Source organism: Vidua chalybeata, chromosome 6 (assembly GCF_026979565.1).
Source record: "Vidua chalybeata isolate OUT-0048 chromosome 6, bVidCha1 merged haplotype, whole genome shotgun sequence".
NCBI classification, from domain to species: domain Eukaryota; kingdom Metazoa; phylum Chordata; class Aves; order Passeriformes; family Viduidae; genus Vidua; species Vidua chalybeata.
The window spans coordinates 3,866,011-3,880,644 of record NC_071535.1 but is presented as its reverse complement, the minus strand read 5'-3'; positions in this window follow the sequence as shown (position 1 = coordinate 3,880,644).

Sequence of the window (14,634 nt, the reverse complement as noted above, 5' to 3'; positions counted from 1 at the left end):
GATCCCCTCTCTCCCCCACATCCCTTCCCCCCCCAGCACTCCCCTCTTTGCAGAGTCCCATCTGCACTGAAGGTCACTCAGTTCATATTTTTTTGTTGTTTATTCCCTTATTCCATTTTCCTGTCCCCAGATCCCTCAGCATTTTTGAGCCAAACCAAAGCCCTGCTATAGGCTGGGTTATTTTTTTTAATTACTCATAATTAAGTGATTCTTGGCAGGGAGGATCATGGAAAGAGCATTATCCCACAGGCAGGAATTCAGCTAGGAATTTCCTCTTAGCCTCCTAACCCTAAATACATCTGGAAAAACCTATAATCACTTTATTGCAGTGGTATTTCCTTGGGAATAGAGCACCCCAGGACCTTTATCACAAAACCAACAGCAAGGCCTCAAGCTGCACCTTTGGCTCATTATTTGCTCAGCTCCACTTTTTCCCCTGCCAAAGTCACCAGGCAAAACCTTCCAGATTATTTTTGGGAGGGGGGGTTTGAGCAGCCTGGGACAACGGAAAGTGTCCCTGCCCACGGCAGAGGGTTTGGAAGGAGATGAGCTTTGAGGTCCCTTCCAACCCAAACCATTCTGGGATTCTGATTCCCCCATGCTCTGGAGGGGAAATGAACCCCAACTTGCTACCTCCTCACATCTCACAGCATTTTAGGAAGAGCAGCTGGGTCTCCTAAGGATGCAGGAGACTAAACCAGCTCCCAGTCCCCTGTCCAAGCTCAGGAGCATAACCCAAAATGCTCAGAGGAGCAGGTTTTCTGGAGTGGGCTGCTTCCCAAAACCTCAGTGCCTCTGGGTGGGGAAGCACAGGATGCCCAGAGAGGCTGTGGATGTCTCATCCTTGGAAGTGTCCAAGGCCAGGTTGGATGGGGCTTGGAGCAACCTGGGATAGTGGAACTGGATGATCTTTAAGGTCCCTTCCAACCCAAAGCATTCCATGATTCCATCAATTCCATTCCATTCCTCCCTTTAAGACCCCCAAAACCAAAGGAGCTGAGTTCACACAACTCTGACACCCTGAGTTGCTTTGAGCCCATCACTCACTGGAGTTTAGCACCACTTTCCCAAATAAGCTCAAGGAAAAGCCTGTATCCAGGACTGTCAGCTCTAAATATTCATAAGTCATGAGACTGCCTTCAAAGTCGGCAGATTTTTTTAAAAAAATCTCACTCATACATTGCTATTATTCAAAATTGTCTTAATTTTTTTTTTTAATGTTCTATATCTGGCTTTCTTTTGATGTGTGTTCTCTTTGGGGTTATGTTTCCCCCTGCAACCAAGTGGGCTTCAAAAAATGGAAAATAAAAGATAGCTGCAATTCTGATACATTCACACAGCTCTAGATGTTAATCCTTAAAACAAAGCAGGCAGGAGAGAGAAAAAAAAAATCAGGATCCTGCCGTAATAGCTGGTGGGGAGCTCCAGGAATCAGCCCCCACATCCAACATCCTGCCTGGAATTCAGGGTGCTCTGGGGGCCCATTCCTGTGCTAAGAGCAGGGACAGGGACCAAGGTGGGGCGTGTGCCAGGTTCCTTTTTGTTCTGACAGATCTGCTAGAAAATCAGGAGCTGGCCATAAACCTGCAGGTAAAATCCTAGGAAAAAGCTTCTTTGGGGTGACAGGGATGTGTGTGTGAAGTGAGCCAGGAATGAATGAGTATCCCAGGAAGTGGATAACAGGGGCAGGGAGAACGCCCATTTCCCCCAGCAGCATCCTCCAGCCACGATGAGAAAATCTGCTCTGATTCCTGCTCTGGTTCCTGCTCTGATTCCTGCTCTGATTCCTGCTCTGGCTCCTGCTCTGGCTCCTGCTCTGATTCCTGCTCTGATTCCTGCTCTGGCTCCTGCTCTGGCTCCTGCTCTGATTCCTGCTCTGGTTCCTGCTGTGATTCCTGCTCTGGTTCCTGCTCTGATTCCTGCTCTGATTCCTGCTCTGGTTCCTGCTCTGGTTCCTGCTCTGATTCCTGCTCTGGCTCCTGCTCTGATTCCTGCTCTGATTCCTGCTCTGGTTCCTGCTCTGGCTCCTGCTCTGATTCCTGCTCTGGTTCCTGCTCTGGTTCCTGCTCTGATTCCTGCTCTGATTCCTGCTCTGGTTCCCGCTCTGGTTCCCGCTCTGATTCCTGCTCTGGCTCCTGCTCTGATTCCTGCTCTGGTTCCTGTTCTGATTCCTGCTCTGATTCCTGCTCTGATTCCTGCTCTGGTTCCTGCTCTGATTCCTGCTCTGGTTCCTGCTCTGGTTCCTGTTCTGGTTCCTGCTCTGATTCCTCCTCTGATTCCTGTTCTGGTTCCTGCTCTGATTCCTGCTCTGGTTCCTGTTCTGGTTCCTGCTCTGATTCCTGTTCTGATTCCTGCTCTGGTTCCTGCTCTGGTTCCTGCTCTGGTTCCTGTTCTGGTTCCTGTTCTGGTTCCTGCTCCCTTTGCTGAGGGAATTAAAGGAGATCCCCAGGCATCCCGGGGAACGCAGCAGTGCCCCCCTCCCGCGTCTCCATCCCCAAATCTGAGCTCATCCAGCGCCGTGCCAGGTGTCTGCCTCATCCTCCCTGCAAAACACTTTGCATAATCCGATTAAATAGGATGGATGAGTCGCCTGGCACGGCACGGGAGCACCCGGCTCATCACCGGAGAATAAAAACCTCCGGGACTTTGATGGATGCTGGTGGATTCTCCAAGGAGAGGCTTCACCTTGTAAATACTGCAAGAGAAAAAAAAAAAAAAAAAAAAAAAAAAAGAGAGAGAGAGAAATAAAGAAGAAGAGAGAGAAGAGAAAAAGAGAGAAGTGAAAAGCAAATGCTGCGTGCAGAGTGAGAAACCTCCCGGAGCCAACACAGTGCTGTTAATGACATCTAATTAATTGTGGATAGCAGGCAAGTTCTGGAAAAGTAGAAAGGTGGTTTAGTGTGGATCCAGGATTGAATAAGGCAAAAGGAATCACACAGGGTTTTTTTTTCCCACCAGGTGTCAGTCCCAGGTGGAAAAGCACAGGGATTTGTGCAGGACTCAGCTCAAAGGATAAAGAAATGCAAAAACAACTGGTTCCACTGGGAGGATGTGCAGGAATAAGCACCAAACACAAGTGTTCTTCTTCCTCATGAGCTAAAGCTCAGCTCTACCAACAGCAGGGAATTCCAGAGAGGAATTCCAGGAGGATTTTGAACTGAAAAGCCCTGACACTGGAAAGCAGAGCTGCAAAATCCTTACACTCAGTGGTCCTAAAGGTGTTTTCCAACATTAGTGATTCCATGAGGAAATGGGGCTGATGGCAGGAGGGGCAATTTGGCAGGTGGGGAGGATTCCAGCCCCATGGGGTGGGGATTGCAGCCAGGGGAGCCTCAATCCCACCAGGTTCAGCTCAGCTCAGCAAAAGCAGCAACTCCCAGCACTTCCCAGGTGCCTCGTGGGTGGGAACAGGGGGATTGCAAGGCTGGGATGTGACCTGACACCACAGTGTCCCACTGAGCAGCTCAGCAGCAGAGCCACATGCCCAGATCCAGCAAGGGAACCTGAAAAGGCACGGAAAAAGCACAGAAATGGTCTTAAAGGCAGAGAAAAAGCTGAGTGGGAAGGACCATAAGGATCTCATCCTGCTTAAGGGAAAGAAGATTGACAGTGGCTGGGCTGTGTTCGTGGGGAGACACGGGCTCAGCCCAGAGCAGCTGTGGCTGCCCCTGGATTCCTGGAAGTGTCCAAGGCCAGGCTGGAGCAGCCTGGGACAGTGGAATGAGTCCCTGTCCATGGCAGGGGGTTGGAATGAGATGGGCTTTAAAGTCCATTCCAACCCAAACTGTTCTTTGAACTTCTGATCCCTCCTCATTTTCCTTCACCTCCCAGCACCAATCAGCACACTCATCCACCCAGGGTAGTTAGTAAGACACGGTAGCAACACAGTCAGCAGTGAGAAGCAGGAGACAACTCAAACCTGTGCATAATCCTAGAGTGATTCTCTGTCAACAGGAACAAAAACACAGCAGAAACTGCTGATTACAGTGGGAAAAAAACCCCATACTGACACCTCAGCTTCTGGGAGACACGAGCTGCCCCTGTCATAGCTTCAGGAGGAGTGAAGGTGTGAGAGCTCAACCCTCATCCCACCCCTCCTGAAAGAAGAGTTCAGCCAAGCCCCAGGGCTGGGAGCTGTTGGGTGCTGCTGGATGCTCTGCAGGGTCCCAGAGGAAACCTGTGCTCAGGGCAGGGCTCCAAAGCGAACCCCGGGCTGCAGCATCCATCAGATGCTTTGCTCTCCCTTTGTGGATTTATCTGCTTCAAACCCAAGATATTTGGGGTTTTTTTTTCAGAGAAATCCTTCAGTGTGAGAGTGTCACAAGTTCAGAAGGGCAGGACCTGGCTATAGCAAAAATGTGGCAACCCCGGACGGGAAGAAATGATGTCTGGCTCCAGATCAGAAGGCTGAGGGATCTGCTTTATTAAACCTATACTATATTACATTAATATACTATTTAAAGAGAGACTGTCCTATTCTACATACTCACTTCTGACTTACCTATCTAAAGGTAAAACTTGATTAAGAAGATTACCTAAAACTCGTGACTCTGCTGAGAGCCCGAGCCACAGCTGGATCCCATTGGTCACTGACCCCAGACAACCTTCACCAGAATCCAGCCCAGCAATCACTGCAGGTAAACAATCTCCACACCACATTCCACATGGGGAAAAGAAAGGAGCAGAGATAAAGATTGTTTTCTCTTCTTCTCTCTGTGCTTCTCCTGAGGGACAGAATTATGTCTCTGTGTCCAGAGAATGTGAATGCCACACCTGGCTGCTCTGATCCTTGCTCATGGAGATGTTGGTGGTGCTTTTCCCCACAGCCGTGCTTCACAGAACCACCAAAGCCCCAAAAGTTCCAAAATCTTCCCTTCAAAAAGGGCAGGCCCAGAGCAGTGAGGGGGAGCAGCTCCACCCAGCCCTGCAGCAGGGCAGGGCTCAGTGTGCTGAGCTGGGGCCGGGGCTCCCTCTCCTCCCAGGCTCTGTTCATTAACTGCAGACCTTGAATACAAAAGATGCCAAATCCTCCATATCTGCAAGCAGGGTCTGGATTCTGCTCCCAGCCAGGCTGGCACCCTGAGTCACTTGAAAAGATTTTGGGCTTTAGAGGGAATCTCTGGTGTGTTTGCTGGCCCCTGTGGTGTCTTCAGTAACCAGAACCACTGGGGAGTCATTGAACCCCTGATTTTTTTCTGTAAATGTCACCTTAAGGATGCTTTGGGTATTTAAATTGATTTTGTTCCTTGAGATAAAGGTAAAAATACTGTGAGTTGCTGCAGGACAAACCACTCCCAACACTTGTGTTTGGAACCTGATGGAGGAGGGATTTTACTTACATTTACTTACACCCAACTGGTGGCAGTTCTCTGAGTTGGGAAAACTTTATCCAGACCCAAAGTTTTTCTATTTAAAGCAATCTGCAGGAGTGGAGCTTTGCATTTTTGAGCAAAAACCAGCAAAAATTACCTTCAATGGGAGCTGGATGGGATAACTTTTAGGATGTAGAAAACAAGTTGCTCCTTTGAATACAACACCCTGACACTGAGGCTGCAGATCCTGCCTCTTGACTGGGGGCTTTGAATTATTTATATTTAAATAGGAACCTCCTTTTCCTCTGCCTGAAAAGTGAAGAAAAAAGGGGGTTGGATATTTGTGTGCTTCCATGTGCTGGAAATCTCAGGCTTGCAATGAATCTTTAGGTGGGACTCAGAGCAGCTGAGCTGGATCCTGCACGGACACGTCACACCTGGAGTCTCTCCAGTTCAGGTTCTTGCTGCTCCACACATGTCCAAGTCCTTTCTGCACTCACTGGACACAGGAATGTCCTGAGGAATGAGGAATGTCACAGTGGGAAGGAGGTCACTGTCACCTCTCACTGTCGGGATCCTCCACGCTGAGCACCAACATCTGTCCCACATGTGCTGGCGAGGAAAAATCGCCCCTGGTGCTCCAGGGACTGCCTGGAAAACTCACTGCTGCCTGCACTGGAGGCTCCTGGCTGTCTAGACACGCTCAGTTACAGGCACTGAAACCCCCAAACGCTCCTGATCTGGCTGGGAGTGACCCTGGCTCTGCTCCCCAGGAGGGGCCGTCGCTCCCTGCCAGCACAGCTCTCCCAGCCAGGGGAGAGGCAGGATTCCACAGCCAGAGGACTCCAGGGCTGGGCTGGGGTGGGAAATTGTAGAAAATTGTAGAAAATGGAACTGGAAACAAGTGTGAAAGGATGGCCTTGCAAATAAGACTGGATACTTTGGAGAAATAGAACTATGAAAGATGCATTGTGGTGGGACCCACCAGGGGTAATTTTAGATTATTGACTTTAAGGCATTTACAGCATGGTGTGGCAAAGGCTGATAGGCCAAGAAACACTTATAAATATATTGTAATTAGGAAACAGTTGGCTACTGATTGTGATGGAGTGAATTAGAACATCTGTATTGTCTCACCCTTCACGAGAGACTGAAAATGGAATAAAAGTTTTTAAAATGCCTCTCAGTTGCCCCATCTCTGGGACAGAAAAGGGCATAATCCAATCCATAATCAAGATACAGGGTGCTGTATCCTGATGGGAAGGGAGGGAAGAGAGAAAACAGATCCTGCCAAAGGGACAACACTCCTGGGAGCACCCAGAGGGTGAAGGAAGAACAAACACCTGAAGGAAGACACTGGATTCTGCAGAGAACATTCCCACTGAAAAAAAAAAGGACACATTTATTATCTGCTTGCAGGGAGGGAATAAAAACACTGAGTGAAAAGCCAGATTTTTTTTTTTTTTTTGAAAAACCTCAAATAGGCAGTGCCAGGAGCCCTGTAGTTCCTATTCTCTGGACAGGAAAGGGGAAATGAAAACCAGCCAACCCAAGGGCTGAGCAGGGAAAAGCCACAAGTCAAACCTTCCCTCCTGTTAGCTCGTGCCTTCCCCTGGAAAGGTGAACTTTTTTGGCTTTAGGTGCCCGTGCAGCTCCCATGACAAGGGATGGCTGTGGCAGCACCCCTTGGTGCCTTTCTGCCACTGAGAGCTGGAAAGGGACTTTGGATGAGGGATGGAGGGACAGGACATGGGGGACTGAATGTAAACAGAGAGGGCAGGGATAGGTGGGATATTGGGAAGGAATTCCTGGCTGGGAGGGAAATCCTGGCACAGGGTGCCCAGAGCAGCTGTAGCTGCCCCTGGATCCATGAAAGTGTCCAGGGCCAGGCTGGACAGGGCTTGGAGCAAGCTGGGACACTGGAAGGCGTCCCTGCCATGGCAGGGGTGGAATGAGGTGATCCTTGAGGTCCCTTCCAACCCAAACCATTCCATGATTCCTCCGGGCCCACTCACGGGTAAGGTTTGCTAAACCACATCTCAAGCCAGAGCAGATTCCCTGTGTGCAGACACAGTTTGGACAAAGCTCAGCTTAATCCTCATCTGGACCCTCTCATCAGGGGAATTGCTGAGTTCTCCCTTCCTCCAGCCCTTCCCTGGCTCCTCAATTCCATTTAATCAAGGAGAAATAAAGAGGGGAGGGGATGCTCCACAGACCCCAGATGTGCCAGATGTTGCTCCCTGCTCTCCCTGCCCAGCTGAGCTGGATTTCTGACAGGCACCTCGGCCCAAATCCTGCCCCCCTTGGGGCCGAGGCCAGGCCGTGCCCCCTGTGCCTGCTGGCACAGCTGGCACACAGCTGGCTGTGCAGAGCCACAGCTGGCTCCCAGCAGCCTGGCAGGGGCACAGACACCATCCCTGAGGAAACCCAGAAACCCACACAGCACATCCCATTTCTGGTCCCTGCCTCCCCTTCTGTTCCCCTTCTGTCCTTGCAGAGGACAGTTCCTACCAAAATTAGCAGATTTGGGCTCAGTTCAAAGGCCAGGCTCCTTTAAAAATACAGCATTTAAGGGCAATACTCCCCAAAGAGCATTTCTTTGCATACATAATTGTTTAATTATTTACAAGCACATCTAGGATTTTAAGCCTTGATGTAACTGGGGTTCTACAGAATTCCTTTCTGCTGTGAAATCCTTTCTCATCTCAAGCCTGTCTTCAGACAGGAGTTTTCAGCGAGTGGAAAAGAAAAGAACTATCAGGCTCAGACTCCTCTGTCAAACTTCTGTCTGCCTTAGTTTTACATGAAAGAGATTTCTTAAGTTCCTCCTAAAAATATGCATCCACACAGCCATGCTTTGAAAGGCAAAGAAAAGCAGGAGCCACAGACGCCCTGGAAACCTCTCACAAAGATGATTTCCCAGCAGCACAAGCTGCAGTGAGTAAGTAAAGTAGTGAAATTTTACAGCCAGGTAACACAGATAGGAATCGATGCTCCCTTCAGAGGGCAGTGAAAAAAGAGACCTCGACATCTTTAATCAGGGAGCTGGAGGGATGAGGAGAAAAGCAGCAAGGGAATGGGATCATTAGGATGATGTGTGGTCCTGTTGTCTTGCATAAATTGAGTGGAGAATAGGCTGAAAGCTGAAGGTTTCAATTAAAAAACAAACCTGTGACAGAATTGATGCAAAATCCACACAATTTGCACAAGTTCACAGAGGGTCAGTCCTGACCCTGAGGGGTATGGAGGCACTGCTTTAGGATATGAGCTGGGGCACTTCTGCTGCTCTGGAGCCAGGCTGGGAGAGCTGGGAATGTTCACCTGGAAGAGGAGAAGGCTCCAGGGAGAGCTCAGAGCCCCTTTCAGGGCCTAAAGGAGCTCCAGGAGAGCTGGAGAGGGACTGGGGACAAGGGATGGAGGGACAGGACACAGGGAATGGCTGCAAACTGCCAGAAGGGATATTGGGAAGAAATGCTTCCCTGTGAGGGAGGTGAGGCCCTGGCAGAGGGTACCCAGAGAAGCTGTGGCTGCCCCTGGATCCCTGGAAGTGCCCAAGGCCAGGCTGGACAGGGCTTGGAGCAACCTGGGACAGTGGAAAGTGTCCCTGCCATGGCAGGAGGTGGAATGGGATGAGTGATTGCCTAAGCCCTCTCCCCAGGCTGGGGCTACAGCAGCAGCAGCTCAGCTTTGAACTCTCCTTGTTGCTCCCTCTCAGCCTTGGCTCCTGTTCCCCTCCTCTGAGGAGCAGCAGAAACTTCCCCCTCACCCAGGTTCCCAGCAGAACTGCTCCAAGGCTGCCTTGGAATCCTGGGATGGTTTGGGTTGGAAAGGACCTCAGTGATCATCTCACTCCAACCCCCAACCTTCAACCATTTTAAACCAGCAGAGCCTGTCTCTGCTCCCCTGTGCACTGCCTCTCTCCAAGCACAGAATTCCTGCCCAGGAATCCACCAGGACCACATCCCTGCCATCAGGACTGCATTTACAGCGTCCTGGAGTGAAGCTGGACAGAGCAATGCCACAGGAAAAAGGGTTCACTGCTCTGCTGGCAGGTGGGCACAGTTCCACCCAGACATCCCAAAGCTTCCCACTCACCCAGGAGCACTTCCCTGGAAAGGATTTAGCACTCTTGAGCTCCATGGAAACACAAGAGCCAGCTGGCAGGACCACATCTAGAAAATACTGCAGATACCCTCATTTCCCTTCCCTGTGCTCACACCAACATTTATTTTTCCAAGTCCCAAAAAAGGCTGACAATTCCTTTTAGCTCCTTTTAAAAAATGAAGCTCCTGTACTCACGGGGGCCACCTGCAAAAAAGGGATACAGAATACACAGATGGAAAACAAACCACTGAATTCCCATTATGGAAATTAATTTTAAGAGTCACAAAGCATATTATTCCTGGAAATTGCTTTTATTTAGCAATTACCTTAACACTGCAAGAAGGCAGCTGGCACTGAAAACAAACAGTTCAATTTAAAAATCAGGGAAGGGAATTAACTAAAATTCCAGGGCACTCACACCTGAATACGCTCCACTACCTCCAATACTTAAGAATCCTCAATCAAAGGCTTCGGGTTTTGTTTGCTGAGTAGAAAGGGGATAAAAGAGTAAAAGAAACCGTTTATTTCTGAAGTTGTTTATATGGTTTTTTGCAAATCAAAGTCAAGCTCTGACAACCAACCAGCAGGGAAAAGAAACTGAAGGAGTCAATGACAATACAGAGATAATATTTTAATTTGTTTCATAATTTTTTTTTCCTGTAAAATGGCTTGTACTTCCACAGGTACAACAGCAAAAGAAATTATTCCAGTCCATTTCACACGGCGTATAAAAAGACCAATTTTACAAATATACCCAGAAGTTGAACAGCTGCTCACACTGTTTTTAAGGTAAACATCACCCCTCCATCACACAGGGCTCGCTGTGGGAGAGGCTTTTCCTACAGCTGTGCTGCCTTCCAAGGGCTCTCCATCGTGGATCTAATCCAAGGGCAGAGCCATTCCCATCCTTAATCCCCAGGACAGACAGGAGGGACTTCAGGTGACTTGGAGACCAGCTTGCCCACCAGGAAAACATAAATATGCCCCCAAGGAGGGCATCTGGGCAGACATTGGTGGTTTTTTTTTTTGGTGTTTGGGTGTCCAAGCAGCTCCTATTTTTGCTCTGCTGCCAATAAATGAAAACTGAGCAGCACAGACAGTAAAGACCCGACTTTACTGCCTGCCCAGGGTCACTGCACTTGCTCTTCCACTCAGTGGGACACAGTTTGCAGAGCCACTGACTCCATCCTAGACATTACCCCCTCTCCACCCCCCACCCCCCAAAACCAGCCTTACCTTCTACATTTTCCTTTTACCTCACAACACAGAGTGTGCAGACTTGTGACCAGTGCTTAGAAAACCCAGAATAATGAGAAAAATCTCTCAGAAGACACTGCAACCCTGGGTTGTGTTTCCCTTGTTTTCCTTCCAAGCTGTATTTATTCGTGTACCTGCAACTGCGTGGATAAATAAAAAATGAGGAGCCAAGGACTCTCACAGGAAGGTGAAAAAAACTGAGGAAATGAGGAGGAAGAGTCAGGTGAGTTTTCCTACCAGGCTAAAAGTAGATTTAAATGCCTGTCTTCAGCACAGCCACATCCCCACCAATGGTTCTCCAACCACAGGAAAGTGTCAAGACTGTGGGAGGGAGGAGCAGAAACATGAGAAGTTTTTTTCCACTTCCAGAAGAATGAAAAAATGGTGAGGAAGTCACCAGCTATGGCAAGAGCACTAAAGAGAGAATGACCACAGCCCTAAAATATAATTAAGCACTAAAACATAATTAAGTTCTGTTCACAGTTCCATTGCAGTTTCTCAGTATGACACACTCAGCATCTCTGGCTCCTCGCTCAGGCTCTGAAGCCAAACCCTCAGATTCCAGGAACTGCCACTGAAACACCAAGGAGTGTCTCACTGGGAAGGTCACGGGCTTTCCAGAGCATCCCAGAACTTCCTAACAAACGCAGGAGAATCCTTTGCAGGGCATGGATGAGGTCTGAAAGCAGGAACAGTTCCAGTTACATTTCCAAGCAGTTCCTTTGCTTCAAGGTGGATCTGTCCCTACTGGAACCAGCTCAACCATGGCTTTCTTCTCTTCTGATCCCCATTCCCACCCTCACAATGGAAAAAAAAGATTCTTCTTTAATTACTCGGCCTGTACAATACAATGACTGTAGCTTGATGCACAAAATGACCACATTTGAAAAAAATTAAATTAATAAAACACAGTCTTGTGTGAACTGTCCTGTACATCTGGACAACAATTCCCAGTAAGAACAGTGTTCATCACTCATTTTATTTAGACTTCAGCACTCTCCCAAAAAGCTGCCAGGAAAAAGGGAAGTGTTCCAGCTCCATGGATTTGACAGATATCGTCTTTAAAAAAAAAAATCAGACTAGAAAAATACTTTTAGTTCTAAGTTACACAGTCAAAGCTGCTTTTGAGGCATCCAAATAGAATCAACAGTAACAGGTGATAAAAAAATCCTTATGGAATGCACTGCCAACATTGGAAATGGGATGCAAGGAACATGGTAACACTGAAATAATGAATAAACCTGAGCGTGGTTCTCAAGTTTACTGACTCTAATTTTATTCATCCACAAACTCATTTTTCCTGTCGAGATACCAGAGCAGAGGAGGTGTTTAAGGAGCTGGGGGAAGGTGAGGGCTAAGAGCTGAATGAATGCTCCATCATTTCACCAGAGCAGGGTTTGAGGAAAATCATGTTTACAAACTCTTCTGCCTCCCCAGCAAATCCAGCTCTGCAGGACTGACCCTGGATTTGAACAGCAAAGTCCCTGAATTCCACACAAACCTTGGGAAATTGCTTCCCAGAAAAGAATCCTGCCCCTCTGCTCAGCCCTGCTGAGGCACAGCCAGAGTGCTGTGCCCAGGTCTGGGCTCCTCAGGACGGGAGGGACACGGAGATGCTGGAGCAGGAACAGCAGAGGGCAAATCCTCCCACGAGGATGGAGTGGAGCCTCTCTCAGCAGGAAAGGCTGAAGGAGCTGGGAATGTTCAGCCCTGAGAAGAGACCCCATCAATGTGTATAAATATCTAAAGGGGCTGCCAAGAGGATGGACCAGGCTCTGCTCTGTGGGACAAGAGGAACGAGCAGGAACTGATGCCCACAAGTTCCACCTGAACATGAGGAAGAACTGCCCTGTGCAGTGACCAAGCCCTGAACAGACACCAGAGAGGGTGTGGACTGTCCTCACTGGAGATATTCCAGAGCCATCGGGACACTATCCTGAGCCCTGTGCTCCAGGATGGCCCTTCTTGAGCAGGGAGGTGGAACCAGGTGAGTCCCCGTGGTCGCTTCCAGCCTTGCCCATTCTGGGATTCTGAGAGTTTTCCTTCCTGCAGTATTCCTTGTGTTACACAGAACTGCCAACAGCAAAAGGGGAAAAAAAAATCTTGTTTAAACAGTTTCAAACAGACACACCCCTTGGATACAAACCATCATCCAGTATTCTGCTTCACACAAGCCAAACACACCAAGGCTGATGGGGTGCTGTGTTTCCAGTGAGGATTCTTCCAACACCGTACATTCACCTTCCACAGGGAGCAGCAGGGATATGAAGCCCTGAAGCAGCAATTCAACTGCAAGTGAAGGACTAAAGCAGCTGGGGGAGGGAGGTGGTGCCTGGGTGTTTCCAATCCCTGGGGGCTCAGAGGAGAGGACCCCACGTGCAGACCCTGCTCAGCTCAGCCTCGGGGCCACACGGGGGGGGAGCTGCAGGGAGTGAGTCCAGCAGGGAGGGAGGAGCGAGGCCGCCTCTCCCAGATGAGGTATCTGCTAAGCAGGAGTGCCTGTGGGACCTGAGGAACCTGCAGGGGCTTGGGGCTGAGGAAGAGGCACCTCCGTGTCCGCATTTCTTCCCCACCTGGCTGGGGCTGCTGCTCTCCGTGGAGATGAGCCGCGAGGCTGGGAGTAAGGACTTGGACTATGGAATCACAAGAGGATCTCTTTGAAAAGGCACTAGGAAGAAGCATATAGGTTAACAAGGTTTATCCTGTTTCCAATCACTGAGGGGGAAAAAAACTGTACAGTTTGGGGCTTTTAGGAAAAAAAATGCTGCAGAGTTATTTTTTTTTTAACAGCAAAAGCATGAAAAGTAAAGCTATTTTCAAATTATTAAAATGCTGAACATGTATACAGCAAAATTATACTAAAAACAGCAGCAGACAAAATCCCATCACCATTGGCAAGGGACATGTAAAATGTTTATAAGGTTAACTATAAAACAATTTTACAACCAAAATATGAACAGGCCAATTCAAGTATATATATATACAGAATATATTAAAATCATATAAATTATATATTTATACAAAGGGCACAAATATAGCAAAAAGCTATCGTTGATTAAACAGAACTGAGCTTGAATGATCAATTTCATCTAGAGATGTTATAGATTTCTCCCAATTTTTTTTTTTTTTTTAACCTGGATAGATTGATACCTCAGATACCAAGAGTACAGAAAGCATAAAGGAAAAAAAAAAAAACCACAAATCAGAGAGTTATCATTCTGCATGAAATGAGCCTAACAGTGGGCAGGGTACACCTCATATGAAATTCTGATTTAATTATTTCCATAGTAAACATTTATCAGCTCTCTTAAAAAAGTCACGAATTTCAAGTGATCCACTTCAGATGTACCACCCTGGTGCATATATTTGATTACATTTGAATGTTGTTTGATTTGCAAACATTTGGGGAAAAAAAAGAGATACAAACACAACTCAATCTGCAAAAGGAAAGGTGACAGATGGCAGCAAGTTGAAAAGTGAACAAAAATGCTCAGCTGAACTGGAAATTATGCTCTCCCTTCTAGTGAAAATGCTTTAAAGTGAGCTTAAAAAATAACTTATTTTAAATTGCCTTTTTTTTTTTTAATTATTTCAAAACATAACAGCAAATAACTGCAATGCACTGAAGCTCTTGAGAATCTAAACAGTCCCAGCCGTGGGCTCAGATTTAAAGACAGACTAAGTGCTTTCCTGAATTCAGGTTGATGTAAATAAATTCTGTACCAGCTGTACCTAAACCACCCCTTCATCACACGCCTCTGGCTCCACTGGGGTATCCAGAGAAGCTGTGGCTGCCCCTGGATCCCTGGAAGTGTCCAAGGCCAGGCTGGAGCAACCTGGGACAGTGGAAGGTGTCCCTGCCACGGCAGGGGAGTGGAACTGATGAGCTTTAAGGTCCCTTCCAACCCAAACCATTTTGGGAATCTGTGGCCTCCACTCACCCAAAGGCCCTGGGTAAGGA